The following is a 15,057-nucleotide window of genomic DNA, read 5'->3' as shown; positions in this document are numbered from 1 at the left end:
ATTATTGGGGAATTATTATTGTAGGATTGTTATTTGAGGAATATTATTGTAGGATTATTATTGGATGTGTATGGAGGATTATTATTGGAAGAATATTATAGGAGGATTATTACTGGAGGATTGTTATTGGAGGATTATTTTCGTATGTGTATGGAGGATTATTATTGGAGGATTATGATTGGACAGTTATATTTGGAGGATAAGGCTCAGAGTCATGTACAGACAATGTTGGGTTGTATAGTTTGTCCCTATTTCCCAGGTGTGCTCAGTTTTAATTTCTGACAAGTATGGTCTGTATTTCCTATGTATTGATCGATTATCTTCTACATTTTATAAAGAAGTGTGTCCCATGGATGGTGTATGTGCCAGTGGGATCCTTCAGAGTGTTTTCTCTTCTCTAAGGAGTTATAGAATTATTTTTGGGTGGTTAAATTAATTTTCTAACCAAAAATGATAAAATATCTATGGTAGAGAAGGGGTTAGAGCCACACTCTGGGCAAAAACTACCCCCCTCCCAACATATCCTAATCTTCTCCCCCATACCTGGTGAAGGCAGATGTATGCACCTTTGTCCTCAGTCCAGTAGGGTTGCCACCTCATCCCTTTAAAACACATATTAATTACACAGGTTCAGATTGATTAAGGTGGTAATTAAACTCACTTAATGCCTTATCTGCATTAAATTTGCCTCAGAACCTGTGTAATTAATGCTCTCCCCCTCTGATGACACCATCACCTTCTTTAAGACGCTGCCTCTTTTTTAGATGTGTTGTTTACAAGTTAAAAACTTTTTTTTTTTTTGCTAGAAAATTACTTAGAACCCCCAAACATTATACATTTTTTTTCCTAACACCCTAGAGAATAAAATGGCAGTCGTTGCAATACTTTCTACCACACCGTATTTGCGCAGAGGTCTTACAAGCGCGCTTTTTTTTTTAAAAATACACTTTTTTGAATTAAAAAAATAAGACAACAGTAAAGTTAACCCGATTTTTTTTTTTATATTGTGAAAGATAATGTTACACCAAGTAAATTGATACCCAACATGTCACGCTTCAAAATTGCGCTTGCTCATGGAATGGCGACAAACTTTTACCCTTAAAAATCTCCATAGGCGACATTTAAAAAATTCTACAGGTTGCATGCTTTGCGTTACAGAGGAGGTCTAGGGCTAGAATTATTGCTCTCGCTCTACCGATCGCGGCGATACCTCACATGTGTGGTTTGAACACTGTTTTCATATGCGGCCGCTACTCACGTATGCGTTCGCTTCTGCTCGGCGGGACGGGGTGCGTTTAAATTTTTTTTTTATACTGCTTTAAAAAAAAAAATTGTGTCACTTTTATTTCTATTACAAGGAATGTAAACATCCCTTGTAATAGAAAAAAAGCATGACAGGACCTCTTAAATATGAGATCTGGGGTCAAAAAGAGCGTAAGTTTCATATTTACACTAAAACGCAAAAAAAAAATGGCCCTTTAAGAGCTATGGGTGACGTTTTGACATCGCTTCCGCCCTGCAGTGTCATGGAGACGGGTGGGGGCCATCTTCCCCTCACTCATCTCCATGCACAGCCACAGGAAGGATCCGATCGCCTCTGCCGATGGCTCCGGCAAGCGGCGGAGGGCACCGGATTGCTCAGGTAAGTAAAGGAGGGGATTTAGAAAGCCAGTTGGGGCGGGGGGTTCTACACTGGAGAGTATGGATGGGCTCGGGCATGTTCGCACACTCCACGTGCAGAGCCCACCGGGAAGTCGGCACTGCACAACTCTAATCACAGGCAGTGAGACATTGTCCCGATGTGCGGCTGGAGGGATCGGGAAATGTCTCACTGCCTGTGATTAGCGCAGCGCAGTGCCGACTTCCTGGCGGGCTCTGCATGTGAAGTGTGCGAACAGGTCGGAGCTCATCCTTACTGGAGAGGACTTTAATGCCTCAGTTCACCTTTTCCATAACATAACCAGTCAGGTGCCCCAGGGGGTATTAAAGTTAAAAAGTTTTTATTTTTAGTTTTGGATAGAGTGGAGCAAGAGTAGAAACCTGTAAGGTTTTTATTGTTGTCTGTGTCCTAGGGTCGCCACCTCATCTCTTTAAACCCGAACCTTTGAATTACACAGGTTCTGAGGCTAATTTAATGCAGATAAGGCACCACGTGTTTAGTTACCACCTTAATTAGCCACAGAACCTGTGTAATTAATATGTGTTTGGGTTTAAAGGGATGAGGTGGCAACCCTACTGAGTCCCCATTAGGGAGATTCACTATTTCTATTTGTCCTGTTTACTGTTATTGAGTGAAAGAAAATCCCAAATTTTGGGTTGTCACCAGAGCAGGAATTGAGGGGATATCCTCCAATGGGGATACTAGTACACCCTGGGATCCACTTACTTTGGAGGGATTTCCTGCCAGTTTCTGTTTGGTTATGGGACAGGAAGTGAGGGGAAATCTCAATGGGACACAGATGGCAAAAAAAAAACACCTTACTTCACCTATAAAAACGAAAGAGTTTTGGCTTCAATTTTGTATGTGATTTTGTACAAACATCTCACGGAGCACTGTTCAATCCATCATCTGAAAATGGAAAGAGTATGGCACAAATGCAAACCTACCAAGACATGGCTGTCCACCTAAACTGACAGGCCGGGCAAGGAGAACATTAATCAGAGAACCAGCTAAGAGGCCCATGGTAACTCTGGAGGACCTGCAGAGATCCACAGCTCAGGTGGGACAATCAGGGCCGTCTTTAAGGCAGGGCAAAAGGGGCAGCTGCCCTGGGCCCTGTCATTGTTGTGGGGCCCAAAGCAGCTGCCTCATGCTTGCCAACTATCCCAGTTTAAATTCCCTTGTTCCTTGAGGTTTTAGTCCTGTGCTGTGTCCTGATCTCAGTGTGAAGTTCTGTTACTATTGCTGCCCAGCTCTGCCCTATTGTTGTGTACAGATGACTCACCTACAGACCCTGTGTTTACATATAAATACTGGCATTCATATGTAAATAGTGGTGGACCAGCAGCATTCATATGTAAATAGAGGCAGTATTCATATGTATATCATGCCCCCCTGAGGTCATATCCACCATCACCTATACTATATTCTGCCCACTGGGGAGATAAAAGGGCATGCTTGAAAGTCCTGCCTACAACTGCGGTCATTAAGCCTACCATCAGCCTGTTCTGCAAAGTTAAGCAAATTAGTGAGATGGAAGGTCATGTGGGGTGTGCAGAGGTAGGCAGAGAAGGAATTACAGTTTGGGGTGCACAGATGAGCAAAAAGGGGATGTATGGAGGTAAGAAAGGTGGGTGCAAAAATGAGCAGAGGAGGCAGGTAGAGTTAAAGAGGAGGGGGATAGGAATGGAGTGGAGAGGATGGGGATAGTTTGGGGTGCAGAGGTTAGAATGGGTTTAAGGATGCAAATGTGTACTGACAGAGTTGATAAAGATGTAGTTCACGTGTAAGGCAGCCCATTCATTTCAATAGGCTGCTCTATGCGCTACAAATGCAGAAGAAAGTCCCAAACCCCTTTTCAAAATCACACAAAAACAATTAATGTCACTGCTGTGTATCTGCTAAAGGGCAGCATGTTTCTGTGGTGTCAGGAAAGTGATTTTGCATGCTTTCCCAACACACACAAATGTGTACGCAGGCTAAATGTCTGAGTTACATTGTTGGTCAGTGTAAATCTTCTCACTACATTTGTGCTTGGTGTAGAATCCTTACATTCACACTAGTGGTCAGTGTGAATATCCCCCTTCACTGGTGGTCAGTGTAAATCCCTCCTTACATTGGTGGTTACTGTGAATGCTTTTATTACATTGGTGGCCAGTGTAAACTCCTATTACATTGGTGGCCAGTGTTGAAACTCCTCTCTATATTGGAAGTTGGTAAAAAAAAAAAATCAACATTGCCATTGATCACACCCTCCCCTCCCCCCAGCACTGCCACAGATCCTAGGAGTTCTAGGATCCCTAGGAGTTTTCTGTCTATTAATGAGTCCCCTCACCTCCCCAGTCCATGGTGTGCAGGCAGTGAGGAGATGATGTGCTTTAACCTCTAGCAACCAACCAGTAAGCAGAAATCATGTGCTGTAACCTCTAGCAACTAATCAGTGAGCTGTAATATGTGCTGTAACCTCTAGCAACCAGTCAGTGAGCGGTAATGATACACTGTAACCAATCGCTGCCTGATCTGATTCAGTAAACTGATTTTTAGTCTAGCTGCTATTTATTGTATGTCTCAGAGCAGGTGGGGAGCTGCATGGAGGGGGGCCCAAGAAAATTTTTGCCCAGGGTCCAATCAATATTAAAGATGGCCCTGGGGACAATCTGTCCACAGGACAACTAATAGTCGTGTACTCCACAAATCTGACCTTATGGACGAGTGGCAAGAAGAAAGCCATTGTTGAAAGAAAGCCATAAGAAGTCCCGTTTGCAGTTTGCGAGAAGCCATGTGGGGGACACAGCAAACATGTGGAAGAAGGTGCTCTGGTCAGATGAGACAACAATTCAACTTTTTGTCCCTAAAGCAAAACGCTATGTGTGGCGGAAAACTAACACTGCACATTACCCTGAACACACCATTCCCACCATGAAACATGGTGGTGGCAGCATCATGTTGTGGGGATGCTTTTCTTCAGCAGGGACAGGGAAGCTGGGGTAAGATGGATGGAGCCAAATACAAGGCAATCTTATGCCGTGTACGCACGACCGGTTTTGCCATTGGAATAAACTCTGAAGGTTTCTCCGATGGAATTCCGCTCAAGCGGTCTTGCATACACACGGTCACACCAAAGTCCGACTGTCCAGAACGCGGTGACGTACAATACATACGACAGGACTAGAAAAAGGAAGTTCAATAGCCAGTAGCCAATAGCTTCCGTCTCGTACTTGCTTCAGAGCATGCGTTGTTTTTGGCCTGTCGGAAACGCATACAGACGAGCGGTTTTCCTGATAGAAACTGGTTCCGTCGGAAATATTTAGAACATGTTCCATTTCTAGGTCCATCAGAATTTTTTAAAAAAAAAAGTCCGATGAGGCATACACACGATCGGAATAGACGATGAAAAGACTCCTTCTGACTTTTTCTGTCGGACATTCCGCTTGTGTGTACGTGGCTTTAGAAGAAAACCTGTTATGCCCTGTACACACGGTCAGATTTTCCGACGGAAAATGTGTGATAGGACCTTGTTGTCGGAAATTCCGATCGTGTGTGGGCTCCATCACACATTTTCCATCGGAATTTCCGACACACAAAGTTTGAGAGCTTGCTATAAAATTTTCCGACATCAAAATCCGTTGTCGGAAATTCCGATCGTGTGTACACAAATCCAACGCACAAAGTGCCATGCATGCTCAGAATAAATTAAGAGACGAAAGCTATTGGCTACTGCCCAGTTTATAGTCCCGACGTTCGTGTTTTACATCACCGCTTTCAGAACGATCGGATTTTCTGACAACTTTGTGTGACCGTGTGTATGCAAAACAAGTTTGAGCCAACATCCGTCGGAAAAAATCCATGGATTTTGTTGTCGGAATGTCCGATCAATGTCCGACCGTGTGTACAGAGCGTAAGAGTCTGCAAAAGACTTGAGACTGAGGCAGAGGTTCACCTTCCAGCAGGACAACGACCCTAAACATACAGCCAGAGCTACAATGGAATGGTTTAGCGCAAAGCATATTCATGTGTTAGAATGACCCAGTCAAAGTCCCGACCTAAATACAATTGGGAATCTGTGGCAAGTCTTTAGAATTGCTGTTGAGAGATGCTCTCCATCCAATCTGACAGAGCTTGAGTTATTTTGCAAAGAAGAATGGGCAGAAAAGTCACTCTCTACATGTGCAAAGCTGGTAGAGACATCCCCAAAAAGACTTGCACCTGTAATTGTAGTGAAAGGCACACCACACTTTTCACATATTTATTTGTAAAAAAAAACATTCATATATAAGCTATATATATTCTGGAATTAAAAAAAAGCAAATAAAAAAAAAAATAACATTTATTTATTTTTTTGTTTACAGGTACTTACCTGTTTTTTTTTTCAATGCTGAAAAAAACAGAATAATAATTATAAATCAATGTATTCATTTAATACAAATACAATACACACAATATATACATTTAGCACATTACAGAAAAAGCTATTCACATGCCTCATCCCATCACAAATACCAGAAATAAGAGAATTATTTCTAATATCACATTCAAAATATATTTATTGCTATAACATATAAACATATTAATTTATAATATATAAAATGTATAAACACATATTAATTTATATAACATATAATATACAAACACATTAATTTGAAACACTTACACAAAGCAATGTTTTTATAAAAAACATTAGAAATCCCAGTCTTTCGCTGAGGTGATGGCTGCCATGCCGGAGACTTTCACTCATTACGACTTATGTCTTGGGATACAATAAAATGGCAGCCATCCTGGAGACATACAGGAAGTGTATCGCTGGAGCTCTTGTAGTCAGAGCCCGGTCCTGTCACTGCTTTTGGGTGACGTAATTTTCCTTGCGCTGTTTTGGCTGTGTGGTCCCTCCGGCTCTCCGTACATCATCCATCCCGGAGTGTATGTGGCCGGTGGCGGGCGGGGTTCTCGGGAAGTGTGTACGGCGGTGACGTGATTGGAGCCGGTGGGGAGTAGTGAGCCTGGTGAGCTGGTGGGTGATGGTTCTGTGGGGGGTGGGGCGGTGGCTTGTTAGAAGTGGGGCCTACCGGCTGTCATTGTTCTGGTCCCTGATGGGTGGAGGATGGGAGGGAGCCGGCCGGGTGTGACTGAGGCCTGACTGCAGAGGAGAGGACCTGTCATCACTTGGATCTATCAGAGGATTACTCCATGTCCTTCCTCTGGGATCACGTGACTCAATGCTGCTCTAATACTAATCATACAATCTGATTGTACAATCTCCTTACCATCACCTCTGTAGTGCAGGGCCTGTCTGATTGGATAGATAGGGGTGTCCTCCTCCTCCTAGTTTTGGTAAATGTAAGAGATTGTACGATCAGGTTGTATAATGTATGGGGACACCTTGTCCCTGAGTTGTGGTCTCTAGGACCGATCAGACGCGGCCATCCTGAGGAAAGGGGACGAGTCTCTTCCAATGTCCGGCCTCCTGTACGGCGGATGTTCAGCTCCGGAGCAGGAGATCCCGGCGTGGTTCTGGTGGAGGGTACAAGAACACCACTGAGCCCCATTGCCGGCAACCTATAAAAATCCATGAGAGGCTGAAAGCTGACGGGTCAGGGTGAGGCGCGGAGCGGTACCTTAAAATATTAACAATATACAAAGCCATTCAGAACTCTGCCCTGAACAACATCACCAAGCTTTTCTCCAAATATCACCCAACCCGTCCTCTCCGCTCCTCTCCACACCTCCTGCTGTCAAGTTGTCTTGTCCCCTACTCATCACCAGGACTTCTCCCGAGCCTCTCCCGTCCTCTGGAGATCCCTACCACAATCTGTCCGTCTCCTACTCTGGGCACCTTTAGGTGATCCCTGACTTACCTTAAAGAGGTTGTAAAGGCGGAAGGTATTTTTATCTTAAAACGGATTCCATCGAAACTTCAGCTGATCTGCTTCCCCTCCGGTGCCACATTTGGCACCTTTTTTGTGTGTGTGTGTGTGGGGGGGGGGGGGGGGACTTGTTTTTGACAGGTACCCTTCCCCACTTCAGGGAGACAGTGCCGTCCTTTGGAAGTCTGGCCCCCTCCTCCTTCCCCTGCCGCTTGGGAAAATTTAGAAATTGCAGCGCTTTCTAATTTGCTCTTCGCGCGTGCACAGTAGGGAACCAGCCGAAAGGCTTCACTGCCGGTTTACCTTTAGGATGAATGGCGGTGGGGACAGCACCCGAGAGCCAATCTAAAAATAGGCTGTGGTGCCAACATTGCGGGCTCCCTGGACAGGTAAGTGTTCATATATTAAAAGTCAGCAGCTAAAGTATTTGTAGCTGCTAACTTTTTTTATTTGTTTTTTTTTTTTTTTTTTCCCCCATGCGGAGTGCTTTATTGTATTCTATGCATTAAGATAAAAAGCCTTCTGTGTGCAGCAGCCCTCCTCAGCCCCCCTAATACTTACCTGAGCCCCATTTCTATTCAGCGATGTCCACGAGTGTCTTGGCCATCCAGAACTCTCTCTCCTGATTGAGACACAGCAGCGGTGCTATTGGTTCCCACTGCTGTTAAAGTCAGTTATCCAATCAGGAGAGAGGGGGCGGGGCAGAACTGCAGCTCCATGTCTGAATGGACACACGGAGCTGCTGCTTGCTGTGGGGGCACTCAACAGGAGGGAGGGGCCAGGAGCAGCGAAGAGGGACATGAGAAGAGGTGGATCGGGGCTGCGCTGTGTTTGTTATTTTAATTTTTTTTAAAACTAGACTTTACAATCACCTTAAAACGAAGCCCTCCAGTGTCACGCTGTCCCTGCTGAGAGGGCTTTCATATTCACCCAGTCTTCCTTCTGGGTTCATGGCCTCCGGCTACATAAGTGGCCAGGGGCATGATAACGTCACTCCCGCGCATTCACGTGGGAGCCGCCGTTTACGGCACAGTATGCAGGACCTTCAGGGCTTTTACCTTACTGAATTTTTGTATGAGGGTAAAAATCCTTTTGCATGCAGCTTCCCTCAATACTCACCTACGCTCAATGGCGATCCAGCAATGTGCCCCAAAGCAATTACTCTCCCAGCTCTCTCCCTCCTCATTGGCTCAGATCCAGCAATGGGGGCAGCTCAGAAAGGGGCCTGGCAGCGAGCATGCACGGGTGATGGGGGCATTTGGGGGTAGTTTGGGGATGAGCAGGATCGCTGGCGGGTGACCCGAGAAGAGGAAGGTCACAGCGATTAGGGCTTTGATGTTAGACATCCTGTTTGCCAATGCCTCTCCTCAACAAAGATGTTTGTCTCTGTTTTTCTCCTTCGCTCCTTCTCTGAGGCTGGGTTCACACTGGTGCGATCGTAGACATTGCATGTGATTCTCACTGCATTGCTGTGCAGATCACATGCGATGTCTGTGCAATGCAAATTCAGCCATACAAATTGTATGGCTAAAATCGCATTTTTTTTTTTTTTTGGTCCGCCCTGGAATCTGCATGCATTAGTGTTCACACCTATGCAGTCAGATTCCTGCACCATTTCACAGTTCACACTGCGATCTGCAAACCGATCTGGGGGTGTCATTATCTTTACATTGACACCCGCAGCGGTTCAAAGAGGTCAGTATGAACCGTTGGTGATTCAGATGTGATGTGGAAACCCGCACAGGATTCGCAGGGTTTCCCGCATCGCACCAGTGTGAACCCAGCCTCAACCCACAAACAGGTAAAGGATGTGATGTCAGAGGAAACAACCTGCAAAAAGCATAGCAATTTAACACATACAAAAATGCATGTCAACGCACGGTAATATTAAGGTCAAAGGAAGGCAATGCACATCCATTTCTCAAGCACTTTTATGCATTTTAATGCACATTTATGTGTGAACAGACCCTAAATGTTGGTCCCACTTGGTGCACAATCCAGGCCATCAGCTTTCAGCCTCCCATTGAGTTTTACAGGTTGCTAGCAGTGGGGTTGGTTGGTGCGCTTGTAGCTTTCATCTACACCTGATCACTGGGATCTCATGTATCAGGGCTAAACATCAAGTGTACTTGGGACCCCAGACAGAAGAGGAGTTGATGTAAGAAATGGCTGTGATGTGTGGATATAATGGATGTGTGTTAATGGAAGGAGAAATCTGAAGCAGTGGCTATAGATGGTTCAATTTTGGATGTTGGACACGAATGAGAGAAAACCTATCATTCTCCCCATCTATGCAAATGGCACAGGTGTAAGATCACAACTGGAATCGCACAGCAAGTGCATGAATGCAATGGCAGGGCTGAGCAGTAACTGCGTCTGATAGGATTCAGTTCGAGTTCAGCAGATAATTTTGCACCTGGTTCAGTCAACTTTTTGCCCTCAGTCACACCAAATGCAGGTTTGAAATAGTGCGAGTTCAGCTGATTTCAAATCCGTGTTTCAGTGTGAGTTCGGGGCAATTTGAAAGACATCTGTGCGGGTTCATGCACAGATGTCTATTGAAATCGTCACCAATAGTAGTGCAGGATTCTACTTTTGGTAATCCGTGCGGTGCCGCAAAGTCAGTCATGCTATACATACCTTTTTTGAAGCCACTCCGGTCTGTTCTCCAGCGGCGGAAGCTCTGCAGAGGAGTCAGCTGACAATGGATAGGAAATGAATGGGGAGTGATGTCACCCATAGACTTACTATGGGGCTTCCGTTGTCGCCTGCCTCCTCTGCACACGCCTCCACAGAGAAGCCGCCGCTGACAACATGGGATCGGAGCAGAACGGCTTCAGAAAAGGTATGTATCGCAATTTCGTCTTTACAGAGCTGGATAGGTTAGTCCTAGATCTTGGATGCCAGTAGATTTACAGATTTTAGTGTTGGGGTGGACTTCTACTTTAATGCAGCTTTTTTTTTTAATTTCAGAAACATGCTGTCATTTAGGCTGGGTTCACATCATTGCAAATTGGGTGTGGGATCTCTGCATCCAGTTCGCAACAGCCGGTTTTACATATGTCCGCAGCAGGTCCGGTGCGTTTTGTACAATAACGTTGTGTGTCTTTTGGTCCGTTTCAGGTTTGATTTTAGCCCAAAATTCGGGCTGAAATTGGACCAAAACAGTGAACCAGCACGCATTGGACTCCTGCTGTGAGCCGCATGTGGCTCATATGTGAACCGTGCCTTAATGTACCGTATATACTCGAGTATAAGTCGAGTTTTTCAGCACATTTTTTTGTGCTGAAAGTGCCCCCCTCGACTTATACTCGAGTCAAGCACTTTTCTGCAGCAAAAAATTTCATTTTCTGAACCGACTTTGGGGCCCCGTATCTCAGGGCCACTTGGTGCTAGGAACCCCAAATTTGGTGTGCAAACCCAGTGGAACTGGTACCACAACATATACAAAGATGGAGTTCCTAGAGTTCCATATTCCTAGATATGGAGTTCCATATCCCTGAGATATGGGGCCCCAAATTCAGTTCAGAAAATGTCATTCTCTGCTGCAGAAAAGTGATTGACATTTTCTGAACCGAATTTGGGGCCCTGTATCTCGGGGCTACTTGGTGCTAGAAACCCCAGCTTTGGATATTTTATGGTGCTAGTTCCACTGGGTTCGCACACCAAATTTGGGGTTCTTAGCACTAAGTGGCCCCAAGATACGGGGCCCCGTATCTCAGGGCCACTTGGTGCTAGGAACCCCAAATTTGGTGTGCAAACCCAGTGGAACTGGTACCACAACATATACAAAGATGGAGTTCCTAGAGTTCCATATTCCTAGATATGGAGTTCCATATCCCTGAGATATGGGGCCCCAAATTCAGTTCAGAAAATGTCATTCTCTGCTGCAGAAAAGTGATTGACATTTTCTGAACCGAATTTGGGGCCCTGTATCTCGGGGCTACTTGGTGCTAGAAACCCCAGCTTTGGATATTTTATGGTGCTAGTTCCACTGGGTTCGCACACCAAATTTGGGGTTCTTAGCACTAAGTGGCCCCAAGATACGGGGCCCCAAATTCGGTCAATTGTGTCCATCTGCAGCAATGTCATTTTGGGACCCTTTGGGTTCAGAGACCTCAAATTTTGGCTGCAGCTAGGGGGCATCTAGGAACCCTTAACTACCGAGTTTGAAGTTCGGAGGACCTATGGCTGCAAATGGGCGCAGTGAGGCAGCAAATGGGCATTGTTGACCCTCTTTTCCACTTACAGTAGCTGTGCATTTCTCACCCTCGTCTTATACTTGGGTCAATAAGTTTTTCCCATTTTTTTTTTTTTTGTGGTAAATTAGGGCCTTATTAGGACTTATACTCGGAATGACTTATACTCGAGTATATACGGTATATGTAAAATCAATCCATTAAACCTCAGAAGTTTTAACATATTATTTTCATTTTTTTAAGTCTTCAGCTTTCATTAGAATAATCCCCGGTGATCCTGCCACTAAGGCTGTTATTGGCACTTCTTCTGTGGGGTGACAATGCTCTGCTCCTGTCTTCCAGTTGCTCTCCTGCAATGTCACCCAATCTCCCATTGGAGAATACAGGCATCTGTACTGATGCACATTGCACAGGGATGGTCCTCTGTTATCACCACTCAAGATTCAATGAGAAGGCGCTTCATCCCATCACTGCAGTGTATGCCTGCGGAATTTTGAGCATCCAGACTAATAGAAAAGTGGCCATGAGGCACAATAACCCGCGTGGCTCAGAAATGCAGAAGTTGGGACTTATTTGCTGTGTTTTTTTTTTTTTTTTTTTTTTTTTTAAGTTATGTGTGTTTGGGGATGGTGAAGGGTGACTGACAGTATGTGGTGACAGTGGTCTAGATTGGTCTTGCAGCTAATCCCTAGACCAGTGATTTGACAAACCTTGGCACTCCAGATGTTTTGGGACTACATTTCCCATGATGATCATGCACTCTGCAGTGTAGTTAAGCACCATGGGAAATATAGTTCCAAAACATCTGGGGTATCAAGGTTTGGCATCACTGCCCTAGACCTAAGCACTATGACATGACCAGCTATGTAAATAATACAATGAAGGAAAAAAAATTAAATCGCCCCACCGCCCTATGTATATGTAGGTCCCGCATGCATAATATTATTAATAATAATATATTATTATTATACACGATTTATATAGCACCAACAGTTTATGCAGCGCTTTACAATGTATAGGGGGGACAGCACAATTACAGTACAGTGCAATATGTAAACGGTGATCGCACCACACTTGGGAGGCATTGCTGTGAACATCAGAGTGAGAGCAATAATTCTAGCACCTGACTCTAAACTGGTGACCTGTAAAATCTTTTAACCGGGGCTAAAATGTATTTTTTCCTGAAAATTTGCAATTTGATAAACCACTACACAAACATCATGTGACATAGAAAATTGAAATACAGGCCCTGGGTCTGTAGGTTTGTTCAATGTAAAGTTGAATCTGTTTGTAAGTCGCAACAGGTAAAACATTTTTAAGTGTAGCTCCAACCAAAAAAAAATATTTTTAAGCTTTTTGGATAGCATAGGGAAGGTTAACACCCCTGTAATGTTTGTTTTGCTGCCTGAGCCCCTGTTCAGAAGATTTCACCTCACTTTCTGTCCCAATGATAATTTCATTTTGAAAAATGTGGGTTGTTGTGGAAACAAGCCTTGGTGATATAGCATCAGTGGAGGTATCTTCCCATATTAACTCTTTCAGGATTGAATTTTCCTCCCTAGGGGTAGATTTCCTCTCACTTCCTGTTGTCTCTCTCCTAGGGGACCCCCTGTAACCACCCCTTTTTTTTTCTTTGTTTCTTTCCTCCAGTGCCTTTGTTTTTAGAAAACATATAATGTTTGGGGGTTCTTAGTAATTTTCTTGCAAAAAATGCAGATTTTTACATGTATGTGAGAAGTGTCTGAACTGGCTTGGACAGCTAGTGGTGAATTCTTCACTGTGTGTAACCCCAGATATATTGAATTTATTTTGTAATTTCTAACATATTATGCACTTATTTGTTCCACAATCTGAGATGGTCCAAACTATAATGCCCTATACACACGGTCGGACATTGATCGGACATTCCGACAACAAAATCCATGGATTTTTTCTGACGGATGTTGGCTCAAACTTGTCTTGCATACACACGGTTACACAAAATTGTCGGAAAGTCTGATCGTTCTGAACGCGGTGACGTAAAACACGTATGTTGGGACTATAAACGGGGCAGTAGCCAATAGCTTTCGTCTCTTAATTTATTCTGAGCATGCGTGGCACTTTGTGCGTCAGATTTGTGTACACATGATCGGAATTTCCGACAACGGATTTTGTTGTCGGAAAATTTTATAGAAAGCTCTCAAACTTTGTGTGTCGAAAATTCCTATGGAAAATGTGTGATGGAGCCTACACACGGTCGGAATTTCTGACAGCAAGGTCCTATCACACATTTTCCATTGGAAAATCCTATCGTGTGTACAGGGCATAAAGCTTATGAAGGAACACTGGTACACAGGACAATGTTCCTTGTATTAGACAGCTTGACCTGGGTGTGGTTATGGTGACTCATGTATTCTGTCTGCACTGAAAATAAAATATTCAAGAGTCATTAGTTACCTATTCCAATGGAAACTCAGTTATGCTTTGGTTTTTCTGTTGGGGACATCGGGTAATATATGTCTTTTTTTTTTTTTTTGTTTTGTTTTTATAGATCCGTCATTTTTTGTTTCTAAAGTGAACATTTTTTTTTTTTTTTTTTTAATAGTCATCTGCATAACTAAACCTTATGACTATAAAAAAAGACGATGTTTTACCATTCAAACCTATTGCAACCAAGAATGCTGTCAAGTTAACATATTGCCTGAATGTCTGTATGCTAGTGGTCTTGTGAATAGACTGTTCCTGAAGTCATCACGTCTATTGACCAGTGTTTTGTTGGATATGGCGACCCGTCAGAATTTGTAACAGAAGTGACGTTCCGTCGCTGCCATCTTGCTACACCCCGCACTCGTCCACAGTAAGGATACAGTGAGAAGGCGGCAAGCGGACATCTTGTTACACCCACCGCAGTCTTGCGTTTCACACTTACTTTTAACAGTAAACTCGGCTTATATCGTGAACTACAGGATTTAGAAGTCCATCAGACTGTTTTGATGTTGATTTTTGAAAGCAGCGATGTTCTGTCAGTTTAGCAAACCCTGTGAGATTAGCAGGCTTGCCACTGCTTTTAAAATTCATCACGGAGCTCTAAATCCTGTATTTCATGATATGTGAAATGCAAGACTGCGGTGGGTGTAAAAAAAAAAATGTCCGCTTGCCGCCTCCCTACTGTATCCTTACTTTGGACGAGTGCGGGGTGAAGCAAGATGGTGGCGACGGAACATCACTTCCGTTACAAATTCTGTTGGGTCGTCATATCTGACGAAACACCGGCTCTGGACATGAGGATGGCAGGAACAGTCCACCACTGAACATAGTTTTCTGAAGGATCGGGTCAGTATAGCTTTGACTTCCACCC

At 44.1% G+C, this 15,057-nt stretch overlaps 1 protein-coding gene across 12 annotated transcripts in view; it reads left to right on the top strand.

The window, feature by feature from the left end:
* The first annotated feature begins 6,480 nt into the window (after nucleotides 1-6,480).
* DYNC1I2 (dynein cytoplasmic 1 intermediate chain 2) overlaps nucleotides 6,481-15,057 on the top strand; it is a 201,492-nt gene continuing 192,915 nt past the window's right edge. For 6 of the 12 annotated variants that reach the window (XM_073633908.1, XM_073633904.1, XM_073633905.1 and 3 more), the window contains exon 1: nucleotides 6,483-6,660. The gene's annotated coding sequence lies outside the window, so the exon portion shown is untranslated. Of the gene's footprint in view, nucleotides 6,669-15,057 lie in introns of all 12 variants that reach the window. The other 6 variants (XM_073633903.1, XM_073633900.1, XM_073633901.1 and 3 more) reach the window with 3 other exon arrangements.

This window comes from Aquarana catesbeiana, linkage group LG06, assembly GCF_042186555.1.
Source record: "Aquarana catesbeiana isolate 2022-GZ linkage group LG06, ASM4218655v1, whole genome shotgun sequence".
NCBI lineage: Eukaryota > Metazoa > Chordata > Amphibia > Anura > Ranidae > Aquarana > Aquarana catesbeiana.
The sequence above is the reverse complement of the archived record's forward strand: the minus strand, read 5'-3'. Positions and strand labels throughout refer to the sequence as shown.